Source organism: Lepidochelys kempii, chromosome 2, assembly GCF_965140285.1.
Source record: "Lepidochelys kempii isolate rLepKem1 chromosome 2, rLepKem1.hap1, whole genome shotgun sequence".
NCBI classification, from domain to species: domain Eukaryota; kingdom Metazoa; phylum Chordata; order Testudines; family Cheloniidae; genus Lepidochelys; species Lepidochelys kempii.
The window spans coordinates 42655946-42676080 of record NC_136381.1 but is presented as its reverse complement, the minus strand read 5'-3'; the positions used below and the strand labels follow the sequence as shown (position 1 = coordinate 42676080).

The 20135-nt window shown below is 41.0% G+C and overlaps 1 long non-coding RNA gene across 2 annotated transcripts in view; it reads left to right on the top strand.

Annotated features, from left to right (window-relative positions):
* LOC140906492 (uncharacterized) overlaps positions 1 to 20135 on the top strand; it is a 384729-nt gene that overhangs the window by 160077 nt on the left and 204517 nt on the right. The gene's annotated exons all lie outside the window — the stretch shown is intronic.

The following is a 20135-nucleotide window of genomic DNA, read 5'->3' as shown; positions in this document are numbered from 1 at the left end:
CATTTAAAATATGCAAATAATGCAATATTGCTTGGAGTATAAGCATAATTGAGGGTCTTGCTACTTTAAAGTGGGGTTTAAAAACCTTGGCTTCCATAAAACTCAGTCCTGTAGCAGGGAAAGCATTTAAAGAGCCCTGTACAGATTCTGACACTTCACAATTCCTTTCATCCCAAACTGAAATTAAAAGTTGGAATTTTGAAATATTCTGTAAAACAAAATTTCTGAAAATTTTCAATTTGGAAATTTTGGAATGACCTTTATCAAACAGTTTCATTTTGAATAATATATTACATATTCAAAATGTTTAGATTTTTAAATTTAATTATATTTATTAGGCAATGTCAAGGTGCAGGTTTTTTGGCTTTATCAAAACAAAGCATTTTGATATTTTGTATCAAATTTTGACAAATTATGCTACATTACTGCAAAATATTTTGATTTCATTAAATCAGCATTTTCAAAGGGAAAAGTGCTCAGCTGGAAAATTTCTAACTACCTCTATTTCTGAATGAGCATCCTTCGGTCTAATAATAATAATGGGCATTTAAGGTAAAAGCATAGGGTCAGGGAGACTGAAAACTAAATATATTTAAAAAATTCCAGTAGAAAACCTTAAGACCTTGCCAGATTTCTCCACGGATTTCTGTAGAGATGCTGCATACTGCATTGAAGGAAGACTTTGGCAAAGATACCAACCACCACACCCATGATAAATGTATATTCGTGATTTTTTTCACTATGTCATGTCAGTATTAAATCCAATCTGGAGTTAAAATTGCTTTTTCAATTAAAAGAACTTTAAATATTTCAAGTTTTCCAATATAAAACTGACGATTTATCAGAAAGATGTACTATTGAAATGATACTGACCTTATGTAGTTTTGGAAAAAAACACTGGTACATTTAATTCTGCCAAACCTTCATTGTTTGGATTTGGGTTTTGCAAAACTAAAACCTGTATTGAGTTGGATCCAGATTCTATTTTATCTGAATATCACCTTCATCTTGGGAAGGAAGTGTTCAGGTGAATGATTCTGATATTGGCCTATCTCTATTTCATATAAAGATGGACAAAACTGGATTTGTTTGAACACAATCTGGTTGACCAAGATATTGTTTTGTAAAAATGACATCAAAGCAGAAGTGGTTCAGATTTTGGTGACTTTAAGTAGTTTGAAACTTGGCTCCCAAAGGGATCTCTTTTCCCTCTATGCCAGGGGCTCTCAACCTTTTTCTTTCTGAGGCCTACCCAAAAACATGTTATAAAAATTCCACAGCCCAGCTGTGCCACAACAACTATTTTTCTGCATATAAAAGCCAGGGCCCTTGTTAGAGGTTAGCACACAAGGCAATTGCCTGGGGCCCCACACTATAGGGGGCATGGTGAAGATAAGTTGCTCAGGCTTTGGCTTCAGCCCCAATTGCTGGAGCTTGGTGCCCCAGGCTGCAGTCCTGTGTGGCAAGGCTTCGGCTTTCTGCCCTGGGCCCTAGTGAGTCTAACACCGGCCATGCTTGGCAGTCGCCCTGAAACCTGCTCACAACCTCCCAGAGGGCCCCGGACCCCTGGTTGAGAACCACTGCTCTATACAATACTAGCATAGTCTCTGAACCAGCAAACATTTATGCACATACTTAATTTTAAGCACGGGAATATGCCCATTGATTGTGGTTGAAACTACTTGCATGCTTGAATGCGTAAGGTTTGTATGACCAGGGACAGGGAGATGATCAGCTGAGGTGTTTAAAATGAAGTTCCCTTGCTTTAAAAGAGTGTGGTCATCTGGCAGGGTGTTCCTTAACTCTGGAATTAATGTTCCAAATCGAGGTCCATCTGATCCTGGGCTTGTTAATCTCCCAGACATGCTGCCAAGGTAATGTCATTTGCTGGATATTTCCTAAGAAAATAGGAAGAGTTGAGAAATATGGTGAATTAAAACCAGTGCTTATTATATTAGGCATTGTATATGCAGGTCAATTAATGAAGAGCATTGTACATAGAGTAGAGCACTGGAAAATCAAAATAAACTAGTAAACATTTTCTCCAAGTCTCTAAAACTGGGGAGTTGAGATAAACAGTTACATTTGTGGCCCTTTTCTAATTATATAATATATAATGCAAGAACAGATTATTATAAAGCTCACAGCAGACTGTTTTGTTTTAAATTATTCACAAGACCACATGAAAATCCCAAACAATGATCTATCTATCTATCTCTCCTCGAGGGGAAGCTTTGCTGCATAAAAATATGGTACTAATAGCAGAAAAAATTATATTACTTGATCTTTTTAGAAAATAATTTGGTTACAAATCACATTCAATCATACCTAAGGCTATATTAATAAAATACAGATTTGCATGCCACTAGAGAGATTTGTCACCAAAGACTCAGACTTTAGGAAGCAGTTAGGTTGCATATAGAATATACTTTATCTGATTTCTGTATAGTACAAGCAACAGCCAATGTGAATATGAGTTTTGAGGAGAGCAGGCTGGATAATACAAAATGGGTTAAACTGTGATCTTAGACTCAGCCCGGAGCAAGGATTGTTGAATTAGCTGCAGCACTCTAGGTGTAGCCCTGGGAAACATAGTGAGTCCGAGACACACTTCCGACTCACAATCACTCCCCTGTTTCCTCCTCGCTCTGGGGAGTAGTGATTTAGTGCTGGTTGCCTATAATAGTAGTAAATTGCAACACACCCTGCACTGGCATGTGTGTGTTTAGTTCCCCATCTCTCCTTGCCCAATCTTTGTCTATCTGCTACAAGAAGGCATTAAGCAGGTGTGTAGCACCATATGCCCTTCATGCCTGAGTAACTGCAGAGGGATGTAAAGGGAGTTCTCACTCCGTTGCAGGGAATGTAGTCCAAGTAACAATTCAGCCCAAAGGGGCTTGCGACTATTTTCACAAATAAAGAATCAAGTTCAGTTCCCTTTTATATGTGGGCTCCTATTATTTATTTCCAACTATTCAGATGGATGTTGGGTATCCATGAAAATATTCATAGATCTCTAAAGCATCACAAATGTTAGCATTATTCAACCCAAAATTTGAACCACAACTGATCTCTTATTGTTTAATTTTTCATAATATTTTAGTTCAAATACTTTAATATTTTAAAACAAACAAAATAACCTGTTCCTAATTAAACTGCCAAAACTAAACAAACAGCCCAGACACCAATTTCATATTACTAACCAATATCAGATAGGCCTAAGCATAATGGTAAAAAAATAAATAAATCCAGAAATCACAAAAATCAGACCACTGATCCATCTAGTCCAGTATCCTGGCCAGTGTCAGAGGAAGGTGAAAGAAACCTGACACTAGGCAGTTTTAGAATATCCTATCCATAGGGGAAGTTTCTTCCTAATACCCAGTTGTTAGTGGTTGGCATGTATCCTGAAGCATGAGGGTTCCTACTTTTCCTTTGTAGTTGTCTGAGGATTGTATTTTTGTATTGTATTTTGTGGTTCAGCCAGGAATGTTATGTTGGATTGCTGCTGTACATGTTGCTGATGTTTCCATAGATTAGCTAGTACATTGCTCTCTTTACTGCCAAATTCAAATGTTTTTTACATTAAATAAAACTGCTTCACTTTTTCATAGGGGACAATCTTGAATTCAATTTTTCTTTGACAGGTTTCAGAGTAACAGCCGTGTTAGTCTGTATTCGCAAAAAGAAAAGGAGTACTTGTGGCACCTTAGAGACTAACCAATTTATTTGAGCATAAGCTTTCATGAGCTACAGCTCACTTCATTGGATGCACTGAGCTGTAGCTCACGAAAGCTTATGCTCAGATAAATTTGTCACAAGTACTCCTTTTCATTTTTCTTTGAGAGATTTGTGGTCATTATTTTCAGTGCATATTGCTATTCCTAAGCACTTGCTATTCTTAAGTACATGCATAACTTTAAGTCCATGAGTAGTTCTTCATATGGGTCCCAGCAAGTGTCGACTCATGCTTAAAGTTACACACAATCATAAGTGCTTTGCTGTATGGAGCCTAAAGTCCTCATAACCCAAAGCATGTGTTTAAGTGCTTTGATTTAAGCACAAGTTTAAATGCTTTGCTGAAATGGGACTCTAATATTTTTTCCTGATGAAGCCGTTGGTATAACAACAAATGTAGTTGTGTATTCAAGTACTGGATAATGTCTCCAAGACAGTCTTTGTAAATTTCCTAAGGAGGAAAAGGGGTATCCTTATTAATGCTATTCATATATTAAAAATTTCTGTATATACTTGTATGAAAGTTTTAAATTCCTGATTTATAACAGATATGAGAGAAACCTGCATTGAAACTGGTGTTGAGTATAATGTTGCTGATCCAGACATACTGCAGTGCATAATCAACTGTGATAACAGATCTTATATTTAATACTATGCATTTGACAATAAATGGTAGGGAAGTTAAAAGTATGTCTAATCTGGAATTGAACTGATGAATATGTTTTTAAAAAAAGGAAGCCAAGATTTTCAAAAATAGGAACCTAATTTTACTTACTGAAATCTGTATTTGACTTCAGTGGGAGCTGCTGGGTGCTCTGCAGTACAGAAAATCATGCCACTGATCTAGCTCCCTAAATATGGACTTGGGCCTAAATGTAAGCATTTTGGAAATCTTGGCCAAGCCCTTAATATTCATTTTCCAAAAACATCCAAGGGATCTGAGTATTACTGGCAAAAAAAAGTTTACTGGAAGCACATTTCAAATCTGAATGCAAAGGAGTATTTGTGGAAACTGAATTTTAAATTTGCATGCTCAACCAAGTGCTAAAATTCTCATCCAGAGAGGAAACAGAAGCAGTGCTATGTCACATCTCTGACCAAGCACAATTAAGCACCATGGCTCAGATTTTGAATAGTCCTGGTCAATAATTCATTCAAAAAGATATTAATAGATTTTAAGGCTAGAAAGGGACCATTATGATATAATCTGACCACCTGCATAATTCAGCCCATAGAATCTCACCCAAGTGATTTCTGCACAAAACCCATAACTTCTCGAAAGACATCCAAATGACAGAGAATCCACCACATCCCTAGTATGTTGTTCCAATGGTTAATTACTATCTGTGGTGAAGTGGGAAATATTTGTATTTATGAAGCATGTGTGTGTGTGTGTCCCCATGTGTGTGTTCATGATGGGTTACTTGCTATGGAATTAGATACAAAGGAGACTGTTAGGGGAATCATGCAGGAAAGGCAACACCCTGGGCTAGACAAATAGCATCCCAACAGTCACTCCAACACAATAGCCAGTTTCATAGCTGTGAAGAGGTGCCCCACACCCAACCCGGGTTACATAGCTGTTTTGTCAAAACTGATAATCTGGAGATAAACACATTGATCAGCTAAAAGATCCACCCACAAAAGATGACTGACAGCCAGGATCTGCAGCAAAAAGGCTATAACTTGGTCCCCAAGAAAATGTTTCCCTAGGGGCTTGAGGGGGATACCAAGCATAGGTAAGATAATGTGCATATAGGTGTCTGATGGGGTGTCCACCTCACACAGGACTGGAAGGGGTTAAGTGGCCAGGTAGGCCTATTAACTCCACAGGCTGCACACCTGGAAGAAGAGGCAGGGAGCTGGGAATTGATTGCAAACAGGGTCAGCTGGGCAGGAAGAGGCAGGGCCTATAAAGCCAGGAAGCTGGCAACAGACAGGGTGGCAGTCACTCCCTGAGAAGAGTGAGGAGGGTTTAGAGCTGGTGCTCCCAGGGTAAGGGGGGAACCAGGAGTGGTAGGAAGCAGTCCAGGGAAGGAGCAGTGAGGGCTGGGAGAGTAGAGCCCAGAACTGCTGGGTTGAGGGTCCCTGGACTGGAACCTGGAATAGAGGGCAGACCCAGGTTCTCTTTCCAGCCACTGAAGGAGTGGCACCAGAGGCAGTGAATGGGAAGACTGCCTAGGACTGCTGAAGACTTTGGTACCCTGGGAGGGGGAGAATGCTGAGTGGCCTGGCTAGAGGGCTGAGTCATGAAGAGGACTCTGTGGTTTCTGGAGTGAGAGAGGGACTGCAGATGAGAGAGAGACAGTGTGATGGCATGCAGCTATGGGCAGGGGCATCAACCTCACAGAGCTAGTCCTCAGAGTGGCCAGGAGGAGGTGCTATCCTACCAGTGAGTAGATCATCCCATCACAAGCTCTATTTTAAATGCATTTTTCTGAGTGCTGTGCACCTTTTGGAAAATTAATTCTACTTTGTTTTGAAGAACCTATTTCTTTGTCACCACACACTATTTCTGGCCACAGGCTCCCAAAAGGAAACTCTTGCAGGTGCCAAGTGTTTCATTTACAAAGCCTGATGCTGAATGCAGGTTAAATTGAACAAGTGAAACTTCATAAAACCCTATGCTCTGCTCCATATGGCGCAGTTGCTTCCAGCCTTGCTCCACCCTTCTCTGTTCCATTGGTGTCCCCTCAATAACAGTCCCTCCAGGAAACATTGGCCTTCTGACTGAAGTGCCACTGATCTTGATACATCTTCCCTATTTTACAATCACTTTAATATAAACATTAAAAACAAAACAAAAAAAGATGCCCAGACCCCGACTGCATGTCCCTTTGGCCAGAGGTTGCTCGCACAAAGCTGACTGGGAGTCTTGCCCTTTGCCCCAGACTCACCTGATTACATAGTCTTTAAGATAGTTTCCAAGACTTGGAGACAGGGAGGTAGGAATAGGTCACTCCCGCTGTGGTCACCTGTTGAGGAGACCAAACTATCTTTCTGTGGAGTTTCCTCCCTCCTTGTGGGGGTGGCCTCCAGTTAGTTCTCTGTCTTTGTTCTATGATGATCTCTGTATCTGTGTCAGGTCTCCCTGAGTTTTGTGCATTCTAGTGCTTCACCACCCTCCTAGTGAAAAAGTTTTTTTTCTAATATCCAACCTAAACCTAAATCCAACACTGCAACTTGAGACCATTTACCCCTTGTTCTGTCATCTGGTATCACTGAGAACAGTCTAGATCCATCCTCTTTGGAACCCCCTTTCAGGTAGTTGAAAGCAGCTATCAAATCCCCCCTCATTCTTCTCTTCTGCAGACTTAATAATCCCAGTTCCCTCAGCCTCTCATAAGTCATGTGCTCCAGCCCCCTAATCATTTTTGTTGTCCTCCACTGGACTCTTTCCAATTTTTCCACATCCTTCTTGTAGTGTGGGGCCCAAAACTGGACACAGTACTCCAGATGAGGCCTCACCAATGCTGACTAGAGGGGACTGATCGTGTCCCTTGATCTGCGGGCAATGCTCCTACTTATACAGCACAAAATGCTGATAGCCTTCTTGGCAACAAGGGCACACTGTTGACTCATATCCAGCTTCTCATCCACTGTAACCCTTAGGTCCTTTTCTGCAGAACTGCTGCCTAGCCACTCGGTCCCTAGTCTGTAGCAGTGCAGACTTGGTCCCTAGTCTGTAGCAGTGATATTAATCTTTGTGTCAGCCTGATCCACGCTGGTGCCTTTTGAATTGTACTTTCAACACTCTCTTGCTCCAGTCCTCCTATGGGCCATTCTTTGCAGCGGGACTACATCTCCCATGATGCATGGTTCTCTCCTTGTCCATACCTTTAGCTTCCCTTTTAAATTGTCTGCATTTTCTAACTGTTAATTTTTAATCATGGCTATCATCTTCCCCTTTTTCCATTTATTTAATTTATATATATATAATGGCTGCTTTCACTTCCCTTCTTAACGAAGATGCTTTTTAATTAAATAACTATTTCATTTAAGAACATCACAATCTGCTCTTGAATATTGCATGGCCTGAAAAGTAGACGACATTAATCAAATTGTTCTTTGCAATTTGCTCCGTTCCATTCTGTATAGCTTTTTTGACAAACTCTAAAAGTGTGGATAGGGCTAGTCACAGTTATTTGGGGGAAAAACGTCTCCTGGATCATTCCCCCAAGCTATACTTAATCAGAGTTGATCTTTACCAGACCATCTGAGGCTTCTTTTCTAAACACACAAGTGCGGTGACACTTCATAAAATGATTGAGATACATTTTGAAATAATTAAAGGCAGAGAAGTGATGCAGGAAATTGGCCCAAATTAGTGTAAAATTATGATAAGCACTGTGGAGGGATTTGAATGTGATGAGAAATTGTAACTATAGCAGAAAAAGAAAGGACTGTAGTTATATCATAGGACTAGAAGTCAGAGCTGGATTTCACTTCTGGCTCTGCCACAGGCTTCCTGAGTGACCTGGGCTTTTGCTTAGCTTTCTTTACTCATCTGTAAAATGGGAAGAATAGTTATTTACTTGACAGGGCTAACTGTATAAATGATTATCAGTTACTTTGAGATTTTTTCCACATAAAAGCAGAGAGAGCTGGAGAGACACAAACAAGTAAAAAGTCAATGGCATGGGAGAATGGAGTTAGAAGGAATGGAATGAAGGAAAAATTACAAAAGAAACAGAATAAGAGATCAGAAATGACAAAGTAGAAAATTGTAATAACTGTATAGACCAGAATAAGAAGGGGAGAAAAAACCCAGTAAGGTAAACAAAGCAAGCCTTGAAAGAGGCTTAGAGAGAGACACAAGAAGAAGCTCCACAAAACTAAAGAAAGTGGACAGACAGCAAAACTGATGAAAGAGGGAGAAAACTCTTAAATAGATGATGGTGAGTAAACAGCAGGGGAAAACACAAACAGATTAAATCCAGGACTGGGTCAGTTGCCCTGATTGAGATCACTGGGACTGCTCAAGGGGCGGTTATAACAGCAAGAATGATGACATCAGACATCGCCCCTCAAGTCCAGCAGGAATAGCATGGAAATGAGGTGGTAGAACTGGGTCACATTTTTCATGCAGGCTTTATTCAGGCAAAAGTCCATGTACTTCAGTGGTCAGTGAGCGAGCAAGGGTCAGCAGTCGGCTCTTTAAATTATAAAATGTTGATCTATGCAGCTGTAAAATTGTGTAATTTGCATCTGTATAATTCCTGTTCCTTCAGCCTGCAGTAAGAAAAGCGTGCATTGTGCCAAAAGTGTTCACTAATTTAAACATGATGAAATATTACCTCACTATTAACACTGTATGTACTTCAAGAAACTAATTAGTTAAATGTCTCAAGGTTAAGCGCACATGGATTGTACAGTGTAATTTTTTGGGGTGGGTGCATGTATGATTAATTGGTACAATTTAAGTCTGAATGTTGCCTGAGGTCTCCAGTGAAGTGGAATAAGATCTTTGCTTTCTCCCCATGACATGGAGGAGCTCTGCCACTAGCTAAAGCATCAGTTAAATTGTGGCTATCCAGGAGCAGAATGTGCTGTACATATCAGTAACGGGCCATATCCTAAAGCCCTTATATGCTTTTTACTCTGTCCTTAGTCGACAGAACTCCTATGGGACCAATTCATATGAACACCCGTGATGCATTCTCTGAGACCATCCATCTTGTGTGCTGAATGAGGCAGAGGGCTGTGGAAATATATAACAAAAATGAAGAGTACTTGTGGCACTTTTTTTTTTCGATGGACTAACACGGCCACCGCTCTGAAACCTGGAAATATATAGTATGTGATCATGTAACGAATGGCTGTATCATAATGCATTCTGGTAAATCACAACTTTTGAGGCTTGACTTTGCAACCTTAACACTATTTTAATGTAATTTAATATTTCAATTACAGTGGTACCTAGAGGCTCCAATAAGGAATCAGGATCTCTTGTGCTACACATTATACAAACATGTAGAAAAAAGGTAGAATCTGGCCCAGACAGCTTACAGTTTACATTAATAAATGATGTAGGTGTATAAATGTTTGGTTCTGAATTGTTTGTTTCCTTCTGATTGTTTGCTTGCTGCTGCCTACCTATGAAATATAGTTCACAGGAACCATCTCTATTAGGTTACTTTCTAGCTGAGTGATATTCACTTTAAGTTTGTGACATCTTTATTTTTCTAGTTAATTTCTTTCCAAAATAACATGTCTCACCACTGGTGTTGGAAGTATTTGTCTTTATCATATGTGCTATGGCATTCCCACAAGGAAAGTCAACTGGAGTCTTGACTCAGTTTGTGTCTCTGCTCAGGAATTATGTGGTTCTATTTATTGCCGATGGCTAAGACTGCGAGTTTGTCATGGAGGTCACGGATTCCGTGACTTTCCGTGACTTCTGCAGTGACTGGTGCACCTGGCTCGGGCAGCTCAGGCAGCCACTGGGCCAGCCTCACCGGCCACTGCTGGGGCAGTCTTTGGCCACCACGCCCCGACCCACAGCAGAGTTTGGATGTGGGAGGGAGTTGGGGTACGGGACAGGGTGAGGCAGGCTCTGGGCAGAGATTACTTGCGGGGGCTTCCCGGAAGCAACATCCCCCCCTAACTCAGCTGCTACGCGGAGATGTGGCCAGGCAGCTCCGTGTGCTGCCTCCCCACAGAGCACTGGCTTTGCAGCTCCTATTGGCTGGGAACTGTGGCCATGAATTTTTGTTTATTGCCCATGACCTGTCTGGCTTTTACTAAAAATACCCGTGACTAAAACGTACCCTTGTGGCTCTTACAATGCTATGTGAGCTAAATACCATGCAAGGGAAAGTAAAGCTCTTCCTCACAAGGTATGCCTTCTAGGATTGGATTCTTGCAGTATTCATTCCCACAAATATTACAATTGTTCTTTATTTCCACTAGTGTTGTAGGGATCTTCCTACTTTCAAACTCTCTTGCAAAGGCCGAGCCTGAAATATGCCATCGGCCTATTCATGATTTTGTCACCTGTAGTCTACAGAGTCCATAATTCGTGCAAATTATTGGATAGTTGCAAAGTTCAGTTACCTTTTCCTTATGCACAAGCTGTGTTGTTCTAACAGGATTTTTTTCTCCCTCAAACATTTTATCACTGATTACATTTTAAAGTGGATGCTGCCACAAGCAGAATGTAGCTCACTAATTTTAATATTTGTCTTTCTTTACTTCTATTGTAAAAATTTGTCCATAATAACTTCTAGCACCCAGATAAGGGCCAATGGGCCTTCAAACAGAGTTTCATGCCAGCAGCCCCATCTCTTTTGAAAAAGAGAGTTCCAGCTTGAGACACCTCCATGGCCAACTCTGGTGGCATGTCATAAGAAGAGAGGAGATATCTCAGGCAGGCAGGTCTAACCAAACCATTTGTAGGTCCTCTTCAAACACTTCAAACTCTACCTGGAAACTCTAACATGGTAGCCATGTTAGTCTGTATCAGCAAAAACAATGAGGAATCCTTGTGGCACCTTAGAGGCTAACAAATTTATTTGGGCATAGAGACTAAAATTTATTTAAGGTGCCAGAAGGATTCCTTGTTGTTTTTACCACTTGGTGTTCTACCACATTCTGCACTGGCCTCAGTTTGATTAGTGCCTCCCCACACGGAGTTTGCCACAGTAATCTAATCTAAGACAACACTAACAGTAAAAATGTGTTTTAAAATGTGGCATTAAATAAGGCTGAGTTAGTTCAATGTAAATGTCCTTCAGGATTCTCTAACAATAATCTGAACATAACTATTATCCTCTTTCTGATTAATCTTGACTAGTTGTATTCTAATACAGTCCCACTTTTTCCCATCCATATTTTTACCCATTCAGATTCCTATAGACTTCAAAGGGACTATTCATGTGCTTGAAGTTAAGCATTTGCTTTCTTGGATCAGAAGAAATGCTCATCACCTTGCATATTGCATATTGAGCCAATATGGAGCCTAACAAGGCAAATGGTAAAACACCAAAGCTTCATACTCCCTGTGAGTTCTGTGTTACCAATATGACCAAATATTTCTGTAAATAAGCATTTTCTTTTAAATGCACTCCTTTGCAAAGTGTCATTCCACTTATTCTCTTACCAGCCATCTGTCTTGAGAAGTTTCAGAGTAAACAGCCGTGTTAGTCTGTATTCGCAAAAAGAAAAGGAGTACTTTTGGCACCTTAGAGACTAACCAATTTATTTGAGCATAAGCTTTCGTGAGCTACAGCTCACTTCATCCGATGCATACTGTGGAAAGTGTAGAAGATCTTATTATATACACACACAAAGCATGAAAAAATACCTCCTCCCACCCCACTCCCCTTTAGATAAGCTATTACCAGCAGGAATCACTCTCCTTACAATGTGTATGATAATCAAGGTGGTCCATTTCCAGCACAAATCCAGTGGCTTAGTCATTATGCAAGATAGCCTATTTCCCCCATTTTTTCCTACCCCCCCCCCCAGACATTCTTGTTAAACCCTGGATTTGTGCTGGAAATGGCCCACCTTGATTATCATACACATTGTAAGGAGAGTGATCACTTTAGATAAGCTATTACCAGCAGGAGAGTGGGGTGGGAGGAGGTATTTTTTCATGCTTTTTGTGTGTATATAATATCGTCTACACTTTCCACAGTATGCATCCGATGAAGTGAGCTGTAGCTCACGAAAGCTTATGCTCAAATAAATTGGTTAGTCTCTAAGGTGCCACAAGTACTCCTTTTCTTTTTGTCTTGAGAAGCAGGGACTGCCACCTGCTGAATATCTCTAGGGCACTTCTGTCTTATTGCTATTGATTGATTTTTGAGGGGCAAAAAAGGAGCACTTTTCTGTGCTGGGAACTTGCCATTGGGTTTGGTAGGACTCTGGGCTAAGGTTCAAAATGAGTTACACCTAGCAAGAGACATAAAAAGCAATAAGGTTCTATAAATACATTAGGAACAAGAAAAATATGAAGGAAAGTGTAGGCCCACTACTTAGCAGGGAAGGAGCGGTGCTGATAATGGACAACATCAAGAAGGCTGAGGTGTTTGTTGCATCAGTCTTCATTAAAAGGTAAATTGTTACCAGATACGTCTCACAATTAATATTAGCAAAAAGGGGGAAGGAATGCAAGCCATGATAGGGAAAGAACTGATTAAAGAATATTTAGATAAGTTAAATATATTCATAAAAACAATGCAAAATATTACACAGGAAGGAAAAAATCAAATTCACAACTATAAAATGGCAATAACTGGCATACTGCTAAAAAGCATCTGAGGATTATAGTGGATCAAAAATTGAATGAGTCAACGATGTGATACAATGGCAAAAAAGGCTAATATCATTCCTGCATGTATTAACAGGAGTATCCTATGTAAGACATGGGAAGTAATTGTCCCACTTTACTCTGCACTGATAAGGCCTTAACTGGAGTAATATGTCCAGTTTTGGGTGCCACACTTTAAGAAAGATGTGGAGAAACTGGAGAAAGTCCAGAGGAGAGCAACAACAATGATAACCTGACCTATGAAGAAAGGTCAAACCTTGGCAAATTAAGTAATGAGTAAAGAAGACCAGGGGGAGGTGGGCAGAGGGGGGAAGATACCTGATAGCCCTTAACATTTTTGAAGATTTGTTATAAAGAGGATGGTGATTAAAATTTTTTCTCCATGTCTACTGAAAATAGGAAAAGAAATAATGGGCTTAATCTGCAGCAAGGGAGATTTAGGTTAGATATTAGTAAGAACTTTCTGACTGTAATGATAGTTAAGCACTGGAATAGACTTCCCATGGAGGTTGTGGGAATCTTTGGAGGCTTTAAAGAACATGTTAGACAAACACCAGTAAGGGACGGTCTCAGCACAGGTGGCTGTACTAGATGCTCTCAAGGTCCCTTCCAGCCCTATGTTTCTATGATTCAATGTAGAAAATTGTTTTTCGGAAGTAAGTTTCCTACAGAAGATTGCATTTTATGGATGTATTCCAGAAATGTTGCCAAGGTAAATTTTAAAAAATGAAGTCATAATTTGCGCATGAAATTTTAGATATAGAACACTTTTTCAAAGCTTCATTGCCATTTAAAAGTTAAATGAAGGTTTGTGCTTGATTTTAGCTTTGACTTGAAGGTGTTTCTTTTTCTGGCTATTTTGGGTTGCAAACTTGGAAAAGAGTGCTATGCACGTATTACTTGGTGATATATATGTTAGGACTAAACCCAAGAACAGTAAAACACATCAGACGGGGAGATTCCATCACGTCATCCCACTGGGGTCATTGCGCCCCTATGGGACAGACTGCAGGACTCAGGCGCAGATTCTGCAGCTCCCCTGAGACCCATGGGAGATCAGGGCAATCCATTTAGGGAGCCAGTAACCACCAGCAGTTCTGGCACTAGAAAGCTTCATTAAAAGGGGTCCGGTAGTTACGGTGCTAACCTGGGACTTGAAAACTTGGGTCAATTCCCTGCAGTACTAAAGACTTCTTGCTTCCTCTTGGACATATCACTTGGGCCCAGATCCACAAAGGTGTTTAGGTTCCTAACTTTCATTGATTTCAAATCCTTAAATACGTTGGTGGCTCTGGGGCTTAGTCTCTCTGTGCCTCAGCACTTCCCTACCTTACAGAAGTATTGTGAAGATAAACGCATTAGATTGTACGGTGCTCGGGTATGCAATAGGGGCCATATAAGTGTCATGGTTACAGGGCTAGCAACACCTCTGTCCCCTTCCTGGTCTCTGAGTGCGCCCCCATAACTCCTAGGCTTTGTGTCTTTACCTTTCCTGGGGTGTAATTTTCCCACTCCATGATTGATTCCTGGGATATAGTAACCTGTGTATCAACTCTGCTTAGCCAGCAGCTCCAACTGGATTCAGCACCTGGGGTTCCTCCCTTCAGGAATCTGAGAGCAGTGGTTTATATAAAAAGACAAGGAGTACTTGTGGCACCTTAGAGACTAACAAATTTATTAGAGCATAAGCTTTCATGAGCTACAGCTCACTTCATTGGATGCATTCAGTGGAAAATACAGTGCGGAGATTTATATACACAGAGAACATGAAACAAAGGGTGTTACCATACACACTGTAACGAGAGTGATAAGGTGAGCTATTACCAGCAGGAGAGCGGGGGGGGGTGAGAACTTTTGTAGTGACTATCAAGGTGGGCCATTTCCAACAGTTGACAAGAACGTCTGAGGAACTGTGTGTGTGGGGGTTTTGCGAATAAACTTGGGGAAATAGTTTTACTTTGTGTAATGACCCATCCACTCCCCATCTTTATTCAAGCCTACGTTAATTGTATCCAGTTTGCAAATTAATTCCAATTCAGCAGTCTCTCGTTGGAGTCTTTCTGAAGTTTTTTTGTTGAATTGCCACTTTTAGGTCTGTAATTGAGTGTCCAGGGAGGCTGACGTGTTCTCCGACTGGTTTTTGAATGTTATAATTCTTGATGTCTGATTTGTGTCCATTTATTCTTTTACATAGACTATCCAGTTTGGCCAATGTACCTGGCAGAGGGGCATTGCTGGCACATGATGGCATCTATCACATTGGTAGATGTGCAGGTGAACGAGCCTCTGATAGTGTGGATGATGTGATTAGGCCCTATGATTGTGTCCCCTGAATAGATATGTGGACACAGTTAGCAACGGGCTTTGTTGCCAGGATAGGTTCCTGGGTTAGTGGTTCTGTTGTGTGGTTTGTGGTTGCTGCTGAGTATTTGCTTCAGGTTGGGGGGCTGTCTGTAAGCGAGGACTGGTTGTCTCCCAAGATTTGTGAGAGTGATGGGTCGTCCTTCAGGGTAGGTTGTAGATCCTTGTTGATGCATTGGAGAGGTTTTAGATGGGGGCTGAAGGTGATGGCTAGTGGCGTTCTGTTATTATCTTTGTTGGGCCTGTCCTGTAGTAGGTAACTTCTGGATACTCTTCTGGCTCTGTCAATTTGTTTCTTTACTTCAGCAGGTGGGTATTGTAGTTGTAAGAATGCTTGATAGAGATCTTGTAGGTGCTTGTCTCTGTCTGAGGGGGTGGAGCAAATGTGATTGTACCGTAGAACTTGGCTGTAGACAATGGATTGTGTGGTGTGGTCTGGATGAAAGCTGGAGGCATGTAGGTAGGCATAGCGGTCAGTAGGTTTCTGGTATAGGATGGTGTTTATGTGACCATCGCTTATTAGCACCGTAGTGTCCAGGAAGTGGATTTCTTGTGTGGACTGGTCCAGGCTGAGGTTGATGGTGGGATGGAAATTGTTGAAATCATGGTAGAATTCCTCAAGGGCTTCTTTTCCATGGGTGCAGATGATGATGTCATCAATTGTAGCAAAAGTAGAGTAGGGGCATTAGGGGACGAGAGCTGAGGAAGCGTTCTAAGTCAGCCATAAAAATGTTGGCATACTGTGGGGCCATGCAGGTACTCATAGCAGAGCCACTGACTTGAAGGTATACATTGTCCCCAAATGTGAAATAATTATGGGTGAGGACAAAGTCACAAAGTTCAGCCACCAGGTTTGCCGTGACATTATCGGGGATACTGTTCTTGATGGCTTGTAGTCCATCTTTGTGTGGAATGTTGATGTAGAGGGCTTCTACATTCATAGTGGCTAGGATGGTGTTTTCAGGAAGATCACCGATGGATTGTAAAAAGAAAAGGAGTACTTGTAGCACCTTAGAGACTAACCAATTTATTTGAGCATAAGCTTTTGTGAGCTACAGCTCACTTCATTGGATGCATTCAGTGGAAAATACAGTGGGGAGATTTATATACACAGAACATGAAACAATGGGTGTTACCATACACACTGTAACGAGAGTGATCAGGTAAGGTGAGCTATTACCAGCAGGAGTGGGGGGGGGGGGAAATCTTTTGTAGTGATAATCAAGGTGGGCCATTTCCAGCAGTTGACAAGAACCTCTGAGGAACAGCCGGGGGGGGGGGGGGAGTGAGGAGAGGAATAAACATGGGGAAATAGTAGTGGATGGATTGTAGTTTCCTCAAAGTCAGTGGTGTCTTGAAGATAGCTGGGAGTGCTGGTAGCGTTGGGCCTGAGATCAGATAGCCTCCTTAACCAAAGTATTTGTTTTAACAGTAAATACAAAGTGTTAGAGGAAAAACAGGATTTTTAAAACTGTCTACATGCCTGTCTTTCTTACCTAAAGGTTTACCCTCCCCGGATGGTAATCTAAGCAGGCCTAACTTCAGACACCTCAGTGGGTGATTGTTCTCTCATTTCTCCCAAATAATCCCTCCCTGTCAAGAATGTTCCTTTTTAAACCTGCCACAGTTCTTTTGATCTCTACTGTCATTGGGTCTTTTCCTGACCCGGCATTCTCTCAAGAGCCCTCTAGTGTTAGCAAAGATATGGCTCAAGAAAAGCCACCCTTTGTTCTTGTTTTTCCTTGCAGCACCCTATTAAATCAAACCAATATATGTATGCAGGAAACATCCCAATAAACATGTCAACATGCTGTACTCATACATTATTACAGAGCATCTACAAATCCATCCAGTAAGTACCTTAGAAGGAATCCTAGGCTGTGTTAAATTTTCTGTCAAATCTCTGAAGACTGAGGGGAGTGATGGGTGTCACTCACAGGCCCCATGTTGTTCTCTCATGATGGACCACAGAACCAGAGTGTGCCGTATGTAAGAGGTGGGAAAACAGCTATAGTAGTGGTCGAGATCCCTTTTCCACATACGGAGGGGGATCTCCATGAACAGATCTAAAAGGGAGGGGGCAAGATCCCTCCTGTAGCTTTTTAGGCCAAGTTGCATGTAATTTATAGTGGTTGATTTCAGGAAAGCTAATTGCTGTATCAGAAGTGCTCTTAAACGATACAAAAATCTGCAGTACATGGAGACCACAACACACACACTTTTCTCCTTTTATACCATTTTAAACTAATTTTTTTAAGCAAATGTTTTGTTGAGATCATATCTTTTAAATATTGAGTTGCTAAAAAGAAAAATGAAAGGAGAGCACTTTCCACTTAATTTGTGGAAAACTACAGGTTCAATCCGCAGAGTAACAAACACCACATTTTTACTGTGGTTTCAATTACAGTAAAATTGGACTGGCTGAGAATCAGGAACATGTTTAAATATTTCCCAGATACTAATAACAAATGATCCAGCCGCTTGTGGTACTTAGGCTTTCAGGAAGAGCAACAAATGACTGCAGCCTCTTCTGATCCACATCAACAAGACCACAAATTGCTGATCTCCTGAAAACTGATGTATCCAGAAACCCTACTAGAGGGCCTTATGAAGGACTCATTATTTTTCAAAACAAAATGAATACAAAAAACAAACCTTTTGGCAAATTACATCTGTAATGGAAAATATACCAGCTCGTTAAACTACTCTCTTAATCTTCCTCACTTATTTATCAGCTCTTGTTGGAGCAGAATCCTGGATTTATGTTCTGTCCAATGTCCCACAGAACTTTTATCCAGTAAAAAGGTCATCTGTAAATCTCAGAGGCAAGAGTAAGATTTTCCTACCATAACATGAAAAAGGAAAAAAAAAAAAGACATGGCATTAAAACTTAAAAGCTTGCTGTTAAACCTATGAAAATACATTTGTTCAGCTGAGCCCACATTAAGATTGCATTGCTTCATTTGGAGTCAGCTGAAGCTTGGTAATCTTGAGGTCGTGGTGTGAAATTTCACTTTAACATATACTTGGTGTGCTGAAGGCTGCACTGCTCTAATTAAAAAATCCCCTGGTTTTATGGCACTATTCTGGAGGCTGTCTTGATTTGCTGATGAATGTTGACAGGACTATTAAAGCTTTGAAATAACATCACTTGAACATGGCACAAAATGAAAGGGAAAAGCACTGCCATGCTGCTCTTGGGTGTTATTAACCTGATTAGAATTGGAGCTAAAATGGAAAATCATCCCTGAGCTATGCATTTCATTTATTTATTTGTTTGTTTCCTTATAATGACATTATGATAGCTGTGTTTATTGGAACCCTCAAAGTACTGCAATTAAGCGAAGGAGCATTTATTAACTCCTTTGTGTCTAGAAACACAGATGAGGAATAATAGAGTAATGTATATAAAAATATATATGTTGTAGGGGAAGCTGGTAGTGATCCTTGTATTTAGGTTGCCTGTTCATTACAAAAGAGTCTTGCAACCTTATTTTTAGAAGCTCTTAAAACCCCCATTGTTTTCAGCAGCCCTCTGAAATTCAACAAGGAGAAAGCTCTCAAGCTAAAGTGTTTTTTTTTTTTTTTGTCCCATGAAATTCTGTTCAGGTTTAGCTGAGATATTAGCTGTTGAAAATCACCATTTCCCTGCTGTTTGCATTGCTTAGGTAATTTTTGGTAACATCCCAAATAACAAACGAACATGAACATTCTAAAGAGCGGTTTCAGAGTAGCAGCCGTGTTAGTCTGTATTTGCAAAAAGAAAAGGAGAACTTGTGGCACCTTAGAGACAATTTATTTGAGCATAAGCTTTCGTGAGCTACAGCTCACTTCATCGGATGCTAAAGAGCGGGGCCCCAACCAAAGCAGCAGCACACACTGCAATGATAATGCTTGTAAGCTGTCGGAACAGCTGTAGTGGTGGTGTGACAAACCAAGCCAGGCTTCCTCTTAGGGTTGCCAATTTTGGTTGGACGTATTCCTGGAGATTTCATCACATGACATAATCTTTAATTAAAAAGATGAGCCTTTGATTCCTGGAGATTCCAGGAAAATCCTGGAGGGTTGGCAACCTTGCTTCCTCCTGTCACATTCCCCAGATGTGGCACATGGCCCCAGTGTCCCATCCCATACCTCTCTCTGGGGTCACCACATATGGTAGGCTTACCCCTCCTCCTAGATGAAGAGGAGCTGGGCTGGGCTCCCACCCTAAATCTTCTAGACCCAGCACATGGTTCCAACAGCCCATTCCCCACTTGTATGATAAGGTATACACACAATCTTTAATTACATGATCACATTATTTCTTTCTTTCACAGGTCCCCTGCCTCATTCAAGTTGGGCACACAAAGGAATAGTCAAGTGCATAAGTGACCATAAATCTGACAAATGCTTGACTTTGCAGCCTAAATAACTAATGCAGTTATTAGGAGGTAATTGTGACATGCCCCAAGGTACAGTCTGGACTGTTGGATTGTTGTGCCCCCTTAACCTTCCAGTGTGATGTGCACTATGCCCTGTTTTGCTGTATGAGCTGCCACTCTGCCCACGCATCCCAGCCTCTAGCATGCAAGTCACCCCCAGACAGCAACCAGGGTGCTATGCCCAGCCACTCTTGAATTACTTACAGGGTAACACCCACATATCCCTAGTCCCAGCCTTGTACCCCAGAAATGTGCTTTATACACTGCTCAAGACTCCCTTGCTCAGAGTAAGATCATTAGTTTGTCATTCCATCAAAGGGAATGACTATGCACCA